This window comes from Arachis hypogaea, chromosome 16 (assembly GCF_003086295.3).
Source record: "Arachis hypogaea cultivar Tifrunner chromosome 16, arahy.Tifrunner.gnm2.J5K5, whole genome shotgun sequence".
In the NCBI taxonomy this organism is placed as follows: Eukaryota; Viridiplantae; Streptophyta; class Magnoliopsida; order Fabales; family Fabaceae; genus Arachis; species Arachis hypogaea.
Window position 1 is genome coordinate 90621084 of NC_092051.1, and position 15762 is coordinate 90636845.

The window sequence follows — 15762 nt, forward strand, 5'->3', positions numbered from 1 at the left end:
CATATTCAAACAAGTACATCTTGGTGGCAGTGGATTACGTTTCCAAGTGGGTGGAGGCTATTGCAACTCCAACGAATGATAACAAGGTGGTCATGAACTTCCTTAGGAAGAATATCTTTAGCCGATTTGGAGTTCTACGAGCACTCATCAGTGATGGAGGGAGCCATTTTTGTAACAGACCACTAGAAGCTCTTCTCCTACGATACGGGGTAAAACACAAGGTGGCCACTCCTTACCGTCCCCAAACAAGCGGACAAACTGAGATATCCAACAGAGAGTTAAAAAGGATTCTGGAAAAGACTGTGGGTGCATCAAGAAAGGATTGGTCGAAGAAGCTGGATGATGCTCTTTGGGCATACAGAACAGCATTCAAAACTCTACTTGGAATGTCCCCATATCAACTGGTGTATGGGAAAGCTTGTCATTTACCACTGGAGTTGGAACACAAAGCTCTTTGGGCTCTCAAGGTACTAAATTTTTACAGCATTGCTGCTGGTGCAAAGGGGATCCTGCAGCTGCAAGAGATGGAGGAATTTAGATCTCAAGCCTATGAAAATGCCAAGATTTATAAAGAAAAGGTGAAGAGAAGACATGACTTGCATCTGGCACCAAGGAGTTTCGAAAAGGGGCAGCAAGTACTCCTTTACAACTCCAAATTGAGACTGTTCCCTGGCAAACTCAAGTCAAGGTGGTCAGGACCCTTCCTTGTCACAAAGGTCTCGCCATATGGGCACATAGAAATCATGGATAAAAGTTCGAAGAGGACTTTCACTGTGAACGGGCAAAGGCTCAAACACTACCTGGGCAACATGGGGGAAAACCCCAAAGTGAAGTATCATCTCAAGTAATGGAGGAATCGTCGAGCTAGCGACGCTAAAAGAGCGCTTTGTTGGGAGGCAACCCAACCTGAGGTAGTATCTTTTTCATTGTCATTTTAATAAAAATCACAAGTTGTTTCCCCTGTATTACGAGGAGCTAAGTTTGGTGTTCCACACCAAAACAAATCCAAGAGTGAAAGTGTAGTTTTAAGTTTGGTGTTCCACCAAAGATATGAGTTATAATCACACTACACTCCAATGACAGATTGCTAGCTCCAAACAATCAGGGGAACTACTTGGCAGTAGTTTAGTCTGAAGTTAATGGTTGTTTTGTTAATAACAACATATGAGGCTCTCTGCAAGTAAGCAATCTGTTGCACTAGGCAAAAGAACTAAGTTTGGTGTTCACACACCAAATTAAGTTCAGAAATTCGCAAGCATACATGCAAGCTAACTATGTCTCAAGTACTTTGGAAACAAGCAACTTCCAATAACTTTGCAGGAACCTTCTGAAAAAAAATCGTGCACCATCATCCAAGGAAGTGAAGGAGCAAGAACTATGGACGAGGACAACAAGGGGACAGCAAGAAAACATCACCCGAAGGTTGTGTTGTTACTTAATTCCATATACTTAAAATGCTAAAACATGGAAGTCCAAAGGAACTTGATTTAGATAATTAGAGTTTAATGTTGCTTATTTGCTCAGGTCATATGTGTGCTGTCTAGATGTCACTGCATCCTTACTTTGCTTACTTGTATGCTTGTCCTTTCTAATCAATTAAAAAGAGAATGTGTGTTATCAAAGACCAGAGTGGAGTTCATATTGTGGAGTAAATTCCTTAGTTTGTGATGTGGTCATAAGTTAGCTAAATTGGTTCAACCACAAGGTGGAAAGATAACTATCTGGCCTGAATCATATGCTTGAAACACACCCCATGAGGCTAGCTAAATAACAAGATCCTAATAAGAAAAAGGGGAAAAGAACAATAAGAGTTGAAAAAGAAAGAAAAGTTAATAAAGAATAAGGCTAGGCACCAAGGGTTTGAAACTTGAGAGATGTGTTTATGGTGCTCCTGTACCAAGGATCTGCCTGGATGAATAAGTTCATAGGAGTGCTTCATCACTTGGTAACTTGGGTTAACTAACCCGGGATTATCAACTGAAAATTCACTATCAAGAGTAACCTTGCTACAGAATATTTAGTAACCCAAAGAGGTGCTGGACACCAAGGTCTTAAGAAAGAAAATAAACAAACCATGTGCATGTGGTGTGTATGTATGGGGGAAAGAAACTTGAGGGAGTAAGTCCTTAGGGGTGTCTCAACACCTAGCACCTTGAACCAACTGGTTTGGGAGTGCTGGCTGAAAGCTTATCTTAAAGAGTCGTCTCCTCACAGAGCACCTAGTCTAAGAACACAAACAAGCCCTTAAATAACAAAAAGGATCAATGAATAAAAGTCTCATGGGATGCAATCAAGTGAGTATTCTAGGACATGATAAAGGTTTGAAAGCCAGTGAAGGAATGAACCTAAGTTGCTACGCATTAAACCACAATAAAACCAAGGACATGACCTCCACAATATTGAGTTATTTCTCTTGGCATTCCATTCATCATTCTCTTGTTCCAGTACTTGCTTAGGGACAATCAAGCTTTAAGTTTGGTGTTGTGATGTCAGGGCATTTTGGCCAGTGATGAGCGGATAATTTATACGCTTTTTGGCATTGTTTTTAGTATGTTTTTAGTAGGATCTAGTCACTTTTAAGGATGTTTTCATTAGTTTTTATGTTAAATTCACATTTCTGGACTTTACTATGAGTTTATGTGTTTTTCTGTGATTTCAGGTATTTTCTGGCTGAAATTGAGGGACTTGAGCAGAAATCAGATTCAGAGGTTGAAAAAGGACTGCTGATACTGTTGGATTCTGACCTCCCTGCACTCAAAGTGGATTTTCTGGAGCTACAGAACTCGAAATGGCGCGCTTCTAATTGCGTTGGAAAGTAGACATCCAGGGATTTCCAGCAATGTATAATAGTCCATACTTCGGCTAAGAATAGACGACGTAAACTGGCGTTCAACGCCAGCTTTCTACCCAAATCTGGCGTCCAGCGCCAGAAAAGGAGCCAAAACCAGAGTTGAACGCCCAAATTGGCACTAAAACTGGCGTTCAACTCCAAGAAGGACCTCTACACGTGCAACACTCAGGCTCAGCCCAAACACACACCAAGTGGGCCCAGGAAGTGGATTTATACATCAATTACTTACTCATGTAAACCCTAGTAACTAGTTTATTATAAATAGGACCTTTTACTATTGTATTAGGCATCTTTGGATTATCTTATGATCCTTTGATCACGTTTTGGGGGCTGGCCATCTCGGCCATGCCTGGACCTTCACTTATGTATTTTCATACGGTAGAGTTTCTACACTCCATAGATTAAGGTGTGGAGCTCTGCTGTTCCTCAAAGATTAATGCAAAGTACTACTGTTTTCTATTCAACTCATCTTATTTCGCTTCTAAGATATCCATTCACACCCAAGAACGTGATGAAGGTGATGATTATGTGTGACGCTCATCATCCTTCTCCCTTATGAACGCGTGCCTGACAAACACTTCTGTTCTACATGAATTAAGCTAGAATGAGTATCTCTTAGATCTCCTAACCAGAATCTTTGTGGCGTAAGCTAGAATGATGGCGGCATTCAAGAGAATCCGGAAAGTCTAAACCTTGTCTGTGGTATTCCGAGTAGGATTCAATGAATGAATGACTATGACGAGCTCCTAACTCGCGATTGCAGGGCGTTAGTGACAGACACAAAAGGATAGTAAATCCTATTCCGGCATGATCGAGAACCGACAGATGAATAGCCGTGCCGTGACAGGGTGCGTGAGCATATTATTCACTGAGAGGATAAGATGAAGCCATTGGCAAGGGTGATGCCTCCAGACGATTAGCCGTGCTGTGACAGGGCATTGGATCATTTTCCCGAGAGATGACCGAAAGTAGCCATTGACAGTGGTGATGTATCACATAAAGCCAGCCATGGAAAGGAGTGAGACTGATTGGATGAAGATAGCAGGAAAGCAGAGGTTCAGAGGAACGAAAAGCATCTCCATTCGCTTATCTGAAATTCCTACCAATGATTTACATAAGTATCTCTATCCCTATTCTATTATATAATATTTGAAAACAACATTATCACTTTATATCTGCCTGACTGAGATTTGCAAGGTGACCATAGCTTGCTTCATACCAACAATCTCCGTGGGATTCGACCCTTACTCACGTAAGGTATTACTTGGACGACCCAGTGCACTTGCTGGTTAGTTGTATCGAAGTTGTGACAAATTATGAATGTGTAATCACGATTACGCGTACCAAGTTGCTCACGTGCCAGGAATAGTTTGAGCCTGGACATCACAATTTTGTGCACCAAGTTTTTGGCGCCGTTGCCGGGGATTGTTCGAGTTCGGACAACTGACGGTTCATCTTGTTGCTCAGATTAGGTAATCTTCTTTTTGTTTTATTTTCAAAAATTTTTCAAAAATTTTTCAAAATTTTCTCATCTGTTTTCGAAAAAAAAAATAAATAAATAAAAATGTTTTCAAAAATTTATTCAAAATTTTTAAAGAATGAATTCTAGTATTTCATGAAGCATGTGAAGCCTGGCTGGCTGTCAAGCCATGTCTAAATTCTTTTGGACTGAGGCTTCCAACCATCAGCTCTTATACGACTGTAGGGTATGTCAGGCATGTCATGTCTGAATTACATGCTAAAGCTTGGCTGGCCATTGGCCATGTCTAGCGTTTTGGACTGGAGCTTTCATTGAAAGCTTGGCTGGCTAGTGAGCCATGTCTAATTCCTGGACTGAAGCTTTAGACTAAGAATGCAAGATTCCTGAAATTCATGTTAAAAATTTTGGAATCCTTATTTTTTCTTTTTCAATTAATTTTCAAAAAATCCAAAAAAATTAGAAAATCATAAAAATCAAAAATATTTTTCTGTTTCTTGTTTGAGTCTTGAGTCATGTTATAAGTTTAGTGTCACTTGCATATGCATCTTGCATTTTTCGAAAATATCATGCATTCATAGTGTTCTTCATGATCTTCAAGTTGTTCTTGGTAAGTCTTCTTGTTTGATCTTGATGATTTTTTTTTTGTGTCTTTTCATGTTTATCATATGCATTCTTGAATTCTTAATGTCTAAGCATTAAAGAATTCTAAGTTTGGTGTCTTGCATGTTTTCTTTGCATTAAAAATTTTTCAAAAATATGTTCTTGATGTTCATCATGACATTCAAAGTGTTCTTGGTGTTCATCTTGACATTCATAGCATTCTTGCATGCATTCATTTTTTTTTTATCTAAAAATTTCATGCATTGCATAATTTTCATGTTTTTCAAAAAAAATTCAAAAATAAAAAAAATATCTTTCCCTTTTTCTCTCATCAAATTCGAAAATTGAGTTGACTTTTTCAAAAATTTTTAAAAATCAAATTGTTTCTCATGAGTCAAATCAAATTTTCAATTTGAAAATCTTATCTTTTTCAAAATCTTTTTCAAAAATCAAATCTTTTTCAAAATTCTTAGTTATTTTCGAAAATTCCAAAAATATTTTTCAAAAATCTTTTTCTTATTTTTATACCAAATTTTCGAAAATAACATAATCAATTAATGTTTTGATTCAAAAATTTCAAGTTTGTTACTTACTTGTTAAGAAAGATTCAAACTTTGAGTTCTAGAATCATATCTCGTGATTTCTTATGAATCAAGTCATTAATTGTGATTTTAAAAATCAAATCTTTTTTCAAAAACTAATGTCTATCATATCTTTTCAAAAATATCTTCTCATCTTATCTTTTTCAAAATATCTTTTCTAACTTCCTAACTTCTTATCTTTTCAAAATTTGTTTCAACTAACTAACTAACTTTTTGTTTGTTTCTTAACTTTTTCAAAACTACCTAACTAACTCTCTCTCTCTAATTTTCGAAAATATCTTCCCTCTTTTTCAAGAATTTCTTTTTTATTAACTAATTATTTTTATTTTTTATTTTTGATTTCAAAAAAAAAAAATTCGAAAATTACTAACATTTTTCAAAAACCATTTTCAAAAATCACTAACTCTTTTTCAAAAATATTTTTGAAAATTCTCCCTCTCCCATCTCATTCTATTTATTCATTCATATCCTAACATCTCATCTCACATATCTAGCCTCCTCACAGTTGTGTTTCTTCCATTATATTACATTCTTTGTCTCCCCCTCTTCTTCTACTCACACAGGGATCCCTATACTGTGGTATAAAGGATCTCTATTATTACTATTATTTTTCTGTGCCTTCTTCTTTGTCATATGAGCAGGAGCAAAGATAAGAACATTCTTGTGGAAGCAGATCCAGAATCTGAAAGGACTCTAAAGAAAAAATTAAGAGAAGCTAAAATACAACAATCCAGAGATAACCTTTCAGAAATTTTCGAACAGGAAGAGGAGATGGCAGCCGAAAATAATAATAATGTAAGGAAGATGCTTGGTGACTTTACTGCACCTAATTCCAATTTACATGGAAGAAGCATCTCCATTCCTGCCATTGGAGCAAACAACTTTGAGCTGAAACCTCAACTAGTTTCTCTGATGCAGCAGAACTGCAAGTTTCATGGACTTCCATCTGAAGATCCTTTTCAGTTCTTAACAGAATTCTTGCAGATATGTGATACTGTTAAGACTAATGGAGTAGATCCTGAAGTCTACAGGCTCATGCTTTTCCCTTTTGCTGTAAGAGACAGAGCTAGATTATGGTTGGATTCGCAACCCAAAGACAGCCTGAACTCTTGGGATAAGCTGGTCACGGCTTTCTTAGCCAAGTACTTTCCTCCTCAAAAGCTGAGCAAGCTTAGAGCTGATGTTCAAACTTTCAGACAGAAAGAAGGTGAATCCCTCTATGAAGCTTGGGAAAGATACAAACAGTTGACCAAAAAGTATCCTTCTGACATGCTTTCAGAATGGACCATCCTGGATATATTCTATGATGGTTTATCTGAGCTATCAAAGATGTCACTGGACACTTCTGCAAGTGGATCCATTCACCTAAAGAAAACGCCTGCAGAAGCTCAAGAACTCATTGACATGGTTGCAAATAACCAGTTCATGTACACTTCTGAAAGGAATCCTGTGAGCAATGGGACGCCTATGAAGAAGGGAGTTCTTGAAGTTGATACTCTGAATGCCATATTGGCTCAGAATAAAATATTGACTCAGCAAGTCAATATGATCTCTCAGAGTCTGAATGGAATGCAAGCTGCATCCAACAGTACTCAAGAGGCTTCTTATGAAGAAGAAGCTTATGATCCTGAGAACCCTGCAATAGCAGAGGTGAATTATTTAGGTGAACCTTATGGAAACACCTATAACTCATCATGGAGAAATCATCCAAATTTCTCATGGAAGGATCAAAAGCCTCAACAAGGCTTTAATAATGGTGGAAGAAACAGGTTTAACAATAATAAACCTTTTCCATCATCCACTCAGCAACAGGCAGAGAACTCTGAACAAAATGCTTCTAATTTAGCAAATCTAGTCTTTGATCTATCTAAGGCCACTGTAAGTTTCATGAATGAAACAAGGTCTTCCATTAGAAATTTGGAAGCACAAGTGGGCCAGCTGAGTAAAAGGATCACTGAAATCCCTCCTAGTACTCTCCCAAGCAATACAGAAGAGAATCCAAAAGGAGAGTGCAAGGCCATTGACATAAGCGCCATGGCCGAACCTGTGAGGAGAGGAGAGGACGTGAATCCCAAGGAGGAAGACCTCCTGGGACGTCCAGTGATCAATAGGGAGCTTCCCTCTGAGGAACCAAAGGAATCTGAGACTCATCTAGAGACCATAGAGATTCCATTGAACCTCCTTATGCCCTTCATGAGCTCTGATGAGTATTCCTCTTCTGAAGAGAATGAGGATGTTACTGAAGAGCAAACTGCCAAGTTTCTTGGTGCAATCATGAAGCTGAATGCCAAATTATTTGGTATTGATACTTGGGAAGTTGAACCTCCCTTGTTCATCAATGAACTAAGTGATCTGGATCAACTAACATTGCCTCAGAAGAGACAGGATCCTGGAAAGTTCATAATACCCTGCACCATAGGCACCATGATCTTTAAGGCTCTGTGTGACCTTGGTTCAGGAATAAACCTCATGCCCCTCTCTGTAATAGAGAAACTGGGAATCTATGGGGTGCAAGTTGCTAAAATCTCACTAGAGATGGCAGACAGCTCAAGAAAACAGGCTTATGGACAAGTAGAAGATGTAAAGGTTGAGGGCCTTTACATACCTACTGATTTCATAGTCCTGGATACTGGAAAGGAAGAGGATGAATCCATCATCCTAGGAAGACCTTTCCTAGCCACAGCAAGAGCTGTGATTGATGTGGACAGAGGAGAAATAGTCCTTCAATGGAATGAAGACTCCCTTGTGTTTAAAACTCAAGGATCTCCCTCTGCAACCATGAAGAGGAAGCATGAAAAGCTTCTCTCAAAGCAGAGTCAACCCAAGCCCCCATAGTCAAACTCTAAGTTTGGTGTTGGGAGGCCACAACCAAACTCTAAGTTTGGTGTTGAACTCCCATATCCAAACTCCAAGTTTGGTGTTGGAGAGTTTCAACAATGCTCTGCACATCTGTGAGGCTCCATGAGAGCTCATTGTCAAGCTATTGACATAAAAAAAGCGCTTGTTGGGAGGCAACCCAATTTTTATTTATCTAACTATATTTTTCTTAGTTATATGTCTTTATAGGTTCATGATCATGTGGAGTCACAAAATAAATATAAAAATTGAAAACGGAATCAAAAACAGCAGAAGAAAAATCACACCCTGGAGGAGCATCTGTCTGGCGTTCAGCGCCAAAACAGAGCATGGTTCTGGCGCTGAATGCCCAAAATGGGCAGCTTCTGGGCGCTGAACGCCAGAACAGGCATGGTTCTGGCGTTCAACGCCAGAAATGGCACACAAATGGGCGCTGAACGCCCAAAATGGCCACCAACCTGGCGTTGAACGCCCAGAGTTGGGTACAAAGGCATTTTTACATGCCTAATGGGTGTAGGGATATAAATCCTTGAACACCTCAGGATCTGTGGACCCCACAGGATCCACTCAGGATCTGTGGACCCCACAGGATCTCTACATACCTCCACTTACTTCTTCTCACCACTCTCTTTCACACAACCCCATAAACACTCTTCCCCAAAAACCCTTCACCAATCACCTCAAACACTCTTCCCATCACCTCTTCACCACTCACTTCCATCTACTCTTCCCCATAAACCTACCTCATAAACTCCACCTACCTTCAAAATTCAAAACCAATTTCCCACCCAAACCCACCCATATGGCCGAACCTTAACCCCCCCTCCCTTCCCTATATAAAGCCCTCTATTCTTCATCAAATTCACACAACACACCCCTCTACACCCTTCTTGGCCGAAACCACATCTCCCTCTCCCTCTCCATATTTCTTCTTCTTCTTCTTCCATTCTTTTGTTTATTGCTCGAGGGTGAGCAATATTCTAAGTTTGGTGTGGTAAAAGCATAAGCTTTTTGTTTTTCCATTACCATTGATGGCATCTAAGACCGGAGAATCCTCTAGAAGAGGGAAAGGGAAGATAAAAGCTTCCACATCCGAGTCATGGGAGATGGAAATGTTCATCTCCAAAGCCCATCAAGACCACTTCTATGATGTTGTGGCCAAGAAAAAGGTGATCCCCGAGGTCCCTTTCAAACTCAAAAGAAATGAGTATCCGGAGATCCGACATGAAATTCAAAGAAGAGGTTGGGAAGTTCTAACAAATCCCATCCAACAAGTCGGCATCCTAATGGTTCAAGAGTTCTATGCTAATGCATGGATCACCAAGAACCATGATCAAAGTAAGAACCCGGATCCAAAGAACTATGTTACAATGGTTCGGGGGAAATACTTAGATTTTAGTCCGGAAAATGTGAGGTTGGCGTTTAACTTGCCCATGATGCAAGGAGATGAACGCCCCTACACTAGAAGGGTCAACTTTAATCAAAGGTTGGACCAAGTCCTTATGGACATATGCGTGGAAGGAGCTCAATGGAAGGTTGACTCCAAAGGCAAGCCGGTTCAACTAAGAAGATTGGACCTCAAGCCTGTAGCTAGAGGATGGTTGGAGTTCATTCAATGCTCAATCATTCCCACTAGCAACCGGTCTGAAGTTACTATAGACCGGGCCATCATGATCCATAGCATCATGATTGGAGAAGAGGTGGAAGTTCATGAGATTATACCTCAAGAACTCTACAAGGTGGCTGTCAAGTCCTCTACTATGGCAAGGTTAGCCTTTCCTCACCTCATCTGCCACCTATGCAATTCGGCTGGGATTGACATAGAGGGAGATATCCTCATTAAAGAGGACAAGCCCATCACTAAGAAAAAGATGGAGCAAGCAAGAGAGCCCAGTCATGGAGCTCAAGAGGCGCAAGAAGCTCATTTCCATGAGATCCCGGAGATGCCTCAAATGCACTTTCCTCCACAAAATTATTGGGAGCAAATCAACACCTCCCTAGGAGAATTGAGTTCCAATATGGGACAACTATTGGTGGAACATCAAGAGCACTCCATCATGCTTCATGAAATAAGAAAAGATCAAAAAGCAATGAGGGAGGAGCAACAAAGACAAGGAAGAGACATAGAAGAGCTCAAGGACATCATTGGTTCCTCAAGAAGGAAACGCCACCATCACTAAGGTGGATTCATTCCTTGTTCTTCTTTCTTCTGTTTTTCGTTTTCTATGTTATGTGCTTATCTATGTTTGTGTCTTCATTACATGATCATTAGTAGTAGTAACTATGTCTTAAAGTTATGAATGTCCTATGAATCCATCACCTCTCTTAAATAAAAAAATGTTTTAATTCAAAAGAACAAGAAGTACATGAGTTTCGAATTTATCCTTGAACTTAGCTTAATTATATTGATGTGGTGACAATGCTTCTTGTTTTCTGAATGTATGCTTGAACAGTGCATATGTCTTTTGAAGTTGTTGTTTAAGAATGTTAAATATGTTGGCTCTTGAAAGAATGATGACTAGGAGACATGTTATTTGATAATCTGAAAAATCATAAAAATGATTCTTGAAGCAAGAAAAAGCAGCAAAGAACAAAGCTTGCAGAAAAAAAAAGGGCGAAAAAAAAATTAGAAAAAAAAATAGAAAGAAAAAGCAAGCAGAAAAAGCCAAAAGCTCTTAAATCCAAGAGGCAAGAGCAAAAAGCCAATAACCCTTAAAACCAAAAGGCAAGGGCAAATAAAAAGGATCCCAAGGCTTTGAGCATCAGTGGATAGGAGGGCCTAAAGGAATAAAATACTGGTCTAAGCGGCTAAACCAAGCTGTCCCTAACCATGTGCTTGTGGCGTGTAGGTGTCAAGTGAAAACTTGAGACTGAGCGGTTAAAGTCAAGGTCCAAAGCAAAAAAAAGAAGAGTGTGCTTAAGAACCCTGGACACCTCTAAATTGGGGACTTTAGCAAAGCTGAGTCACAATCTGAAAAGGTTCACCCAATTATGTGTTTGTGGCATTTATGTATCTGGTGGTAATACTGGAAAACAAAGTGCTTAGGGCCACGACCAAGACTCATAAAGAAGCTGTGTTGAAGAATCATCATACTGAACTAGGAGAGTCAATAACACTATTCGAAATCTGAAGTTCCTATAGATGCCAATCATTCTCAACCTCAATGGATAAAGTGAGATGCCAAAACTATTCAAGAGGCAAAAAGCTATAAGTCCCGCTCATATGATTGCAGCTATGTTTCATTGATAGTTTGGATTTATAGTATATTCTCTTCTTTTTATCCTATTTGATTTTCAGTTTCTTGGGGACAAGCAACGATTTAAGTTTGGTGTTGTGATGAGCGGATAATTTATACGCTTTTTGGCATTGTTTTTAGTATGTTTTTAGTAGGATCTAGTCACTTTTAGGGATGTTTTCATTAGTTTTTATGTTAAATTCACATTTCTGGACTTTACTATGAGTTTATGTATTTTTCTGTGATTTCAGGTATTTTCTGGCTGAAATTGAGGGACTTGAGCAGAAATCAGATTCAGAGGTTGAAAAAGGACTGCTGATACTGTTGGATTCTGAGCTCCCTGCACTCAAAGTGGATTTTCTGGAGCTACAGAATTCGAAATGGCGCGCTTCTAATTGCGTTGGAAAGTAGACATCCAGGGCTTTCCAGCAATGTATAATAGTCCATACTTCGACTAAGAATAGACGACTTAAACTGGCGTTCAACGCCAGCTTTCTACCCAAATCTGGCGTCCAGCGCCAGAAAAGGAGCCAAAACCAGAGTTGAACGCCCAAACTGGCACTAAAACTGGCGTTCAACTCCAAGAAGGACCTCTACACGTGCAACACTCAGGCTCAGCCCAAACACACACCAAGTGGGCCCAGGAAGTGGATTTATACATCAATTACTTACTCATGTAAACCCTAGTAACTAGTTTATTATAAATAGGACCTTTTACTATTGTATTAGGCATCTTTGGATTATCTTATGATCCTTTGATCACGTTTTGGGGGCTGGCCATCGCGGCCATGCCTGGACCTTCACTTATGTATTTTCATACGGTAGAGTTTCTACACTCCATAGATTAAGGTGTGGAGCTCTGCTGTTCCTCAAAGATTAATGCAAAGTACTACTGTTTTCTATTCAACTCATCTTATTTCGCTTCTAAGATATCCATTCGCACCCAAGAACGTGATGAAGGTGATGATTATGTGTGACGCTCATCATCCTTCTCCCTTATGAACGCGTGCCTGACAAACACTTCTGTTCTACATGAATTAAGCTAGAATGAGTATATCTTAGATCTCCTAACCAGAATCTTCGTGGCGTAAGCTAGAATGATGGCGGCATTCAAGAGAATCCGGAAAGTCTAAACCTTGTCTGTGGTATTCCGAGTAGGATTCAATGAATGAATGACTGTGACGAGCTCCTAACTCGCGATTGCAGGGCGTTAGTGACAGACGCAAAAGGATAGTAAATCCTATTCCGGCATGATTGAGAACCGACAGATGAATAGCCGTGCCGTGACAGGGTGCGTGAGCATATTATTCACTGAGAGGATAAGATGAAGCCATTGGCAAGGGTGATGCCTCCAGACGATTAGCCGTGCCGTGACAGGGCATTGGATCATTTTCCCGAGAGATGACCGAAAGTAGCCATTGACAGTGGTGATGTATCACATAAAGCTAGCCATGGAAAGGAGTGAGACTGATTGGATGAAGATAGCAGGAAAGCAGAGGTTCAGAGGAACGAAAAGCATCTCCATTCGCTTATCTGAAATTCCTACCAATGATTTACATAAGTATCTCTATCCCTATTCTATTATATAATATTCGAAAACAACATTATCACTTTATATCTGCCTGACTGAGACTTGCAAGGTGACCATAGCTTGCTTCATACCAACAATCTCCGTGGGATTCGACCCTTACTCACGTAAGGTATTACTTGGACGACCCAGTGCACTTGCTGGTTAGTTGTATCGAAGTTGTGACAAATTATGAATGTGTAATCACGATTACGCGTACCAAGTTGCTCACGTGCCAGGAATAGTTTGAGCCTGGACATCACAATTTCGTGCACCAGCCAGTTTCACTGACCTTTTCTTTATTGTTTTTAGGGTAGTTTCATGCATTTTCTTAGGGAATAAGCATGTTTTGGGTAGAATTTCACCTACATCTTGATTCAAGCATACATTGTGCACTTTACATGATTTCATGAGGATTTTGCATGAATTAAATGACAAATTGGATGATGCATTTCCCATGACTGGACTAGAGCTTTGATGCACTTTATTGCTTGATTTCAGGACAAAGGAAGCAAGGAAGAACCACGTCAGCAGCCACGTTAGTCTAACTAACGTGACCTCTAACGGGGAATGGGAGCTAACTTGCAAAGTTAATGAGAAAAGTAATCGCCAATAACGCCCTCGAAGCCATAATAGCCCACGTTAAGAGTCACGTTAACTAAGTTAACGTGAACTCTAACGTGGAAGAAGGAAATAAAGCCAACGTTAGTGACACTTACCTTTGTCACTAATGTTGGACCAAGCTCACAATTGGCCACATTAAGAGCCACGTTAACTCAGTTAACATGGACACAAACGTTGAGAAGCAAAAGAGAAGCCAATGTTAGTGACACTTACCTTTGTCGCTAACGTTGAGCTAAGCCACAATAAGCCACGTTAACTCCCACGTTAACTTAGTTAACGTGGAAGCTAACGTGTAGGGAGCAAGAATCGCCAACGTTAGTGACACTCACCTTTGTCACTAACGTTGGAATGAGCCAATGTGAGCAACGTTAACTCCCACGTTAACTTAGTTAACGTGGAAGCTAACGTGGATAAGGGAATGATGGAAATAGCTATCATTGCTACGTTAGAAGCCATGTTAACCTAGTTAACGTGGACTCTAACATGGGAAGTAGCGGCACATTGGAACGTTAGTGACAAAGGTAAATGTCACTAACGTTCTCGAAGGATTGGCAAGCTTACGTTAAGAGCCACGTTAACTTAGTTAACGTGGACTCTAACGTAGGGGGAAGGGAAGACTCTCAACGTTATTGGGAAAGGTGAGTCCCAATAATGTGTGCGAAGGACCAAGAGGCAACGTTAGTGGTCACGTTAGTGCCACTAATGTTGAAGTTAACGTGGACCATCCCTGGGTGAGGAACGTTAGTGAAAAAGGTGATTGTCACTAACGTTCTCGAACCCACACTCTCACTTAACGTTAACGCCACTAACGTCCTGAGCTAAACACCCTGCCTACTTCACACTTTCTCTCTGCAAGTAAAGCTAAGCCCACTGAAGAGTATAACTGCTTCAAACTCAAGATCCAAAGGCCCATATCTAAGACTTGAAGAACCAACTAGAAGATCAGAAGAGTAGTCTATATAGGGGTAGTTTTGAATTAGGAAGGAGCTTTTTGGGGGATTGGAAATTGGGAACTACTCTCTGTATAAATTACTTTCTCTGCACTTCTAGTTCCAGTTTTCATGATGTGTTCTCCATCTTTGTTTTCTATTTCCAGAGCTATGAATAACTAAACCCTTTCATTGGGTTAGGGAGCTCTGTTGTAATTTGATGGATCAATACTAGTTTTCATTACTCTTCTTCTATCTTTCTCTTGATTTTACTAGAAAGCTTTCAATCTTCATCCAATTGGGTAGTTATCTTGGAAAAGAAGCTATTCATACTTGGATCTCTTCTAACCTTGGAAGAGGAATGAAGAGATCATGCTAGAAATGCTTTCTTATGTTGGACCAAATTGGGTTTGGTTGGATATGGTGACAATAATCCTACTAACACTTGATTTGGGAATGCATGTGGTATAATCAGTGACCATACTTCATCTCTTCTCATGAGCAATTGACCAAGGAATTGGCTATTGATCAAGATTTGAGAGATTGAATTACCAAGGAATTGGAATTCGATCACTTAAGATTGCCAAGGAGATCAATGAATGCATTGATTGAGGAAGAGATGAAAATGAACTTGATCCGAGAATGCAACATCTCCTAAGCCCAATGAATCCCCATCTCTGATCTTACCCATTCTATTTAATTTCTGTAGTTTACTTTTATGAGCATCTTCCCCATTCCCATTTAAGATTCTGCAATTTACTTTCCGCCATTTACATTCAGCTCTTTATTTCCAGCAATTTACATTTTCTGCTATTTACTTTCCCGCCATTTAATTTCTGCAACTCTCAAACCAATTTCTGCTTCGCTCAACTAGAACATTCCTCTAATTAAAGTTGCTTGACCAATCAATCCCTGTGGGATTCGACCTCACTCTATTGTGAGTTTTTACTTGACGACAATTCGGTACACTTGCCGAAGGAAAATTATTGAGAGACAAGTTTCTGTGTGCATCAGAAG

At 39.8% G+C, this 15762-nt stretch overlaps 1 non-coding gene across 1 annotated transcript; it reads right to left on the minus strand.

Annotated features, from left to right (window-relative positions):
• Positions 1-6700: 6700 nt before the first annotated feature.
• LOC112761308 (small nucleolar RNA R71) lies at positions 6701-6808 on the minus strand. The gene has a single exon (XR_003181708.1). It is a non-coding gene; the product is annotated as a small nucleolar RNA R71 (small nucleolar RNA).
• Between the last annotated feature and the right edge of the window lie 8954 nt (positions 6809-15762).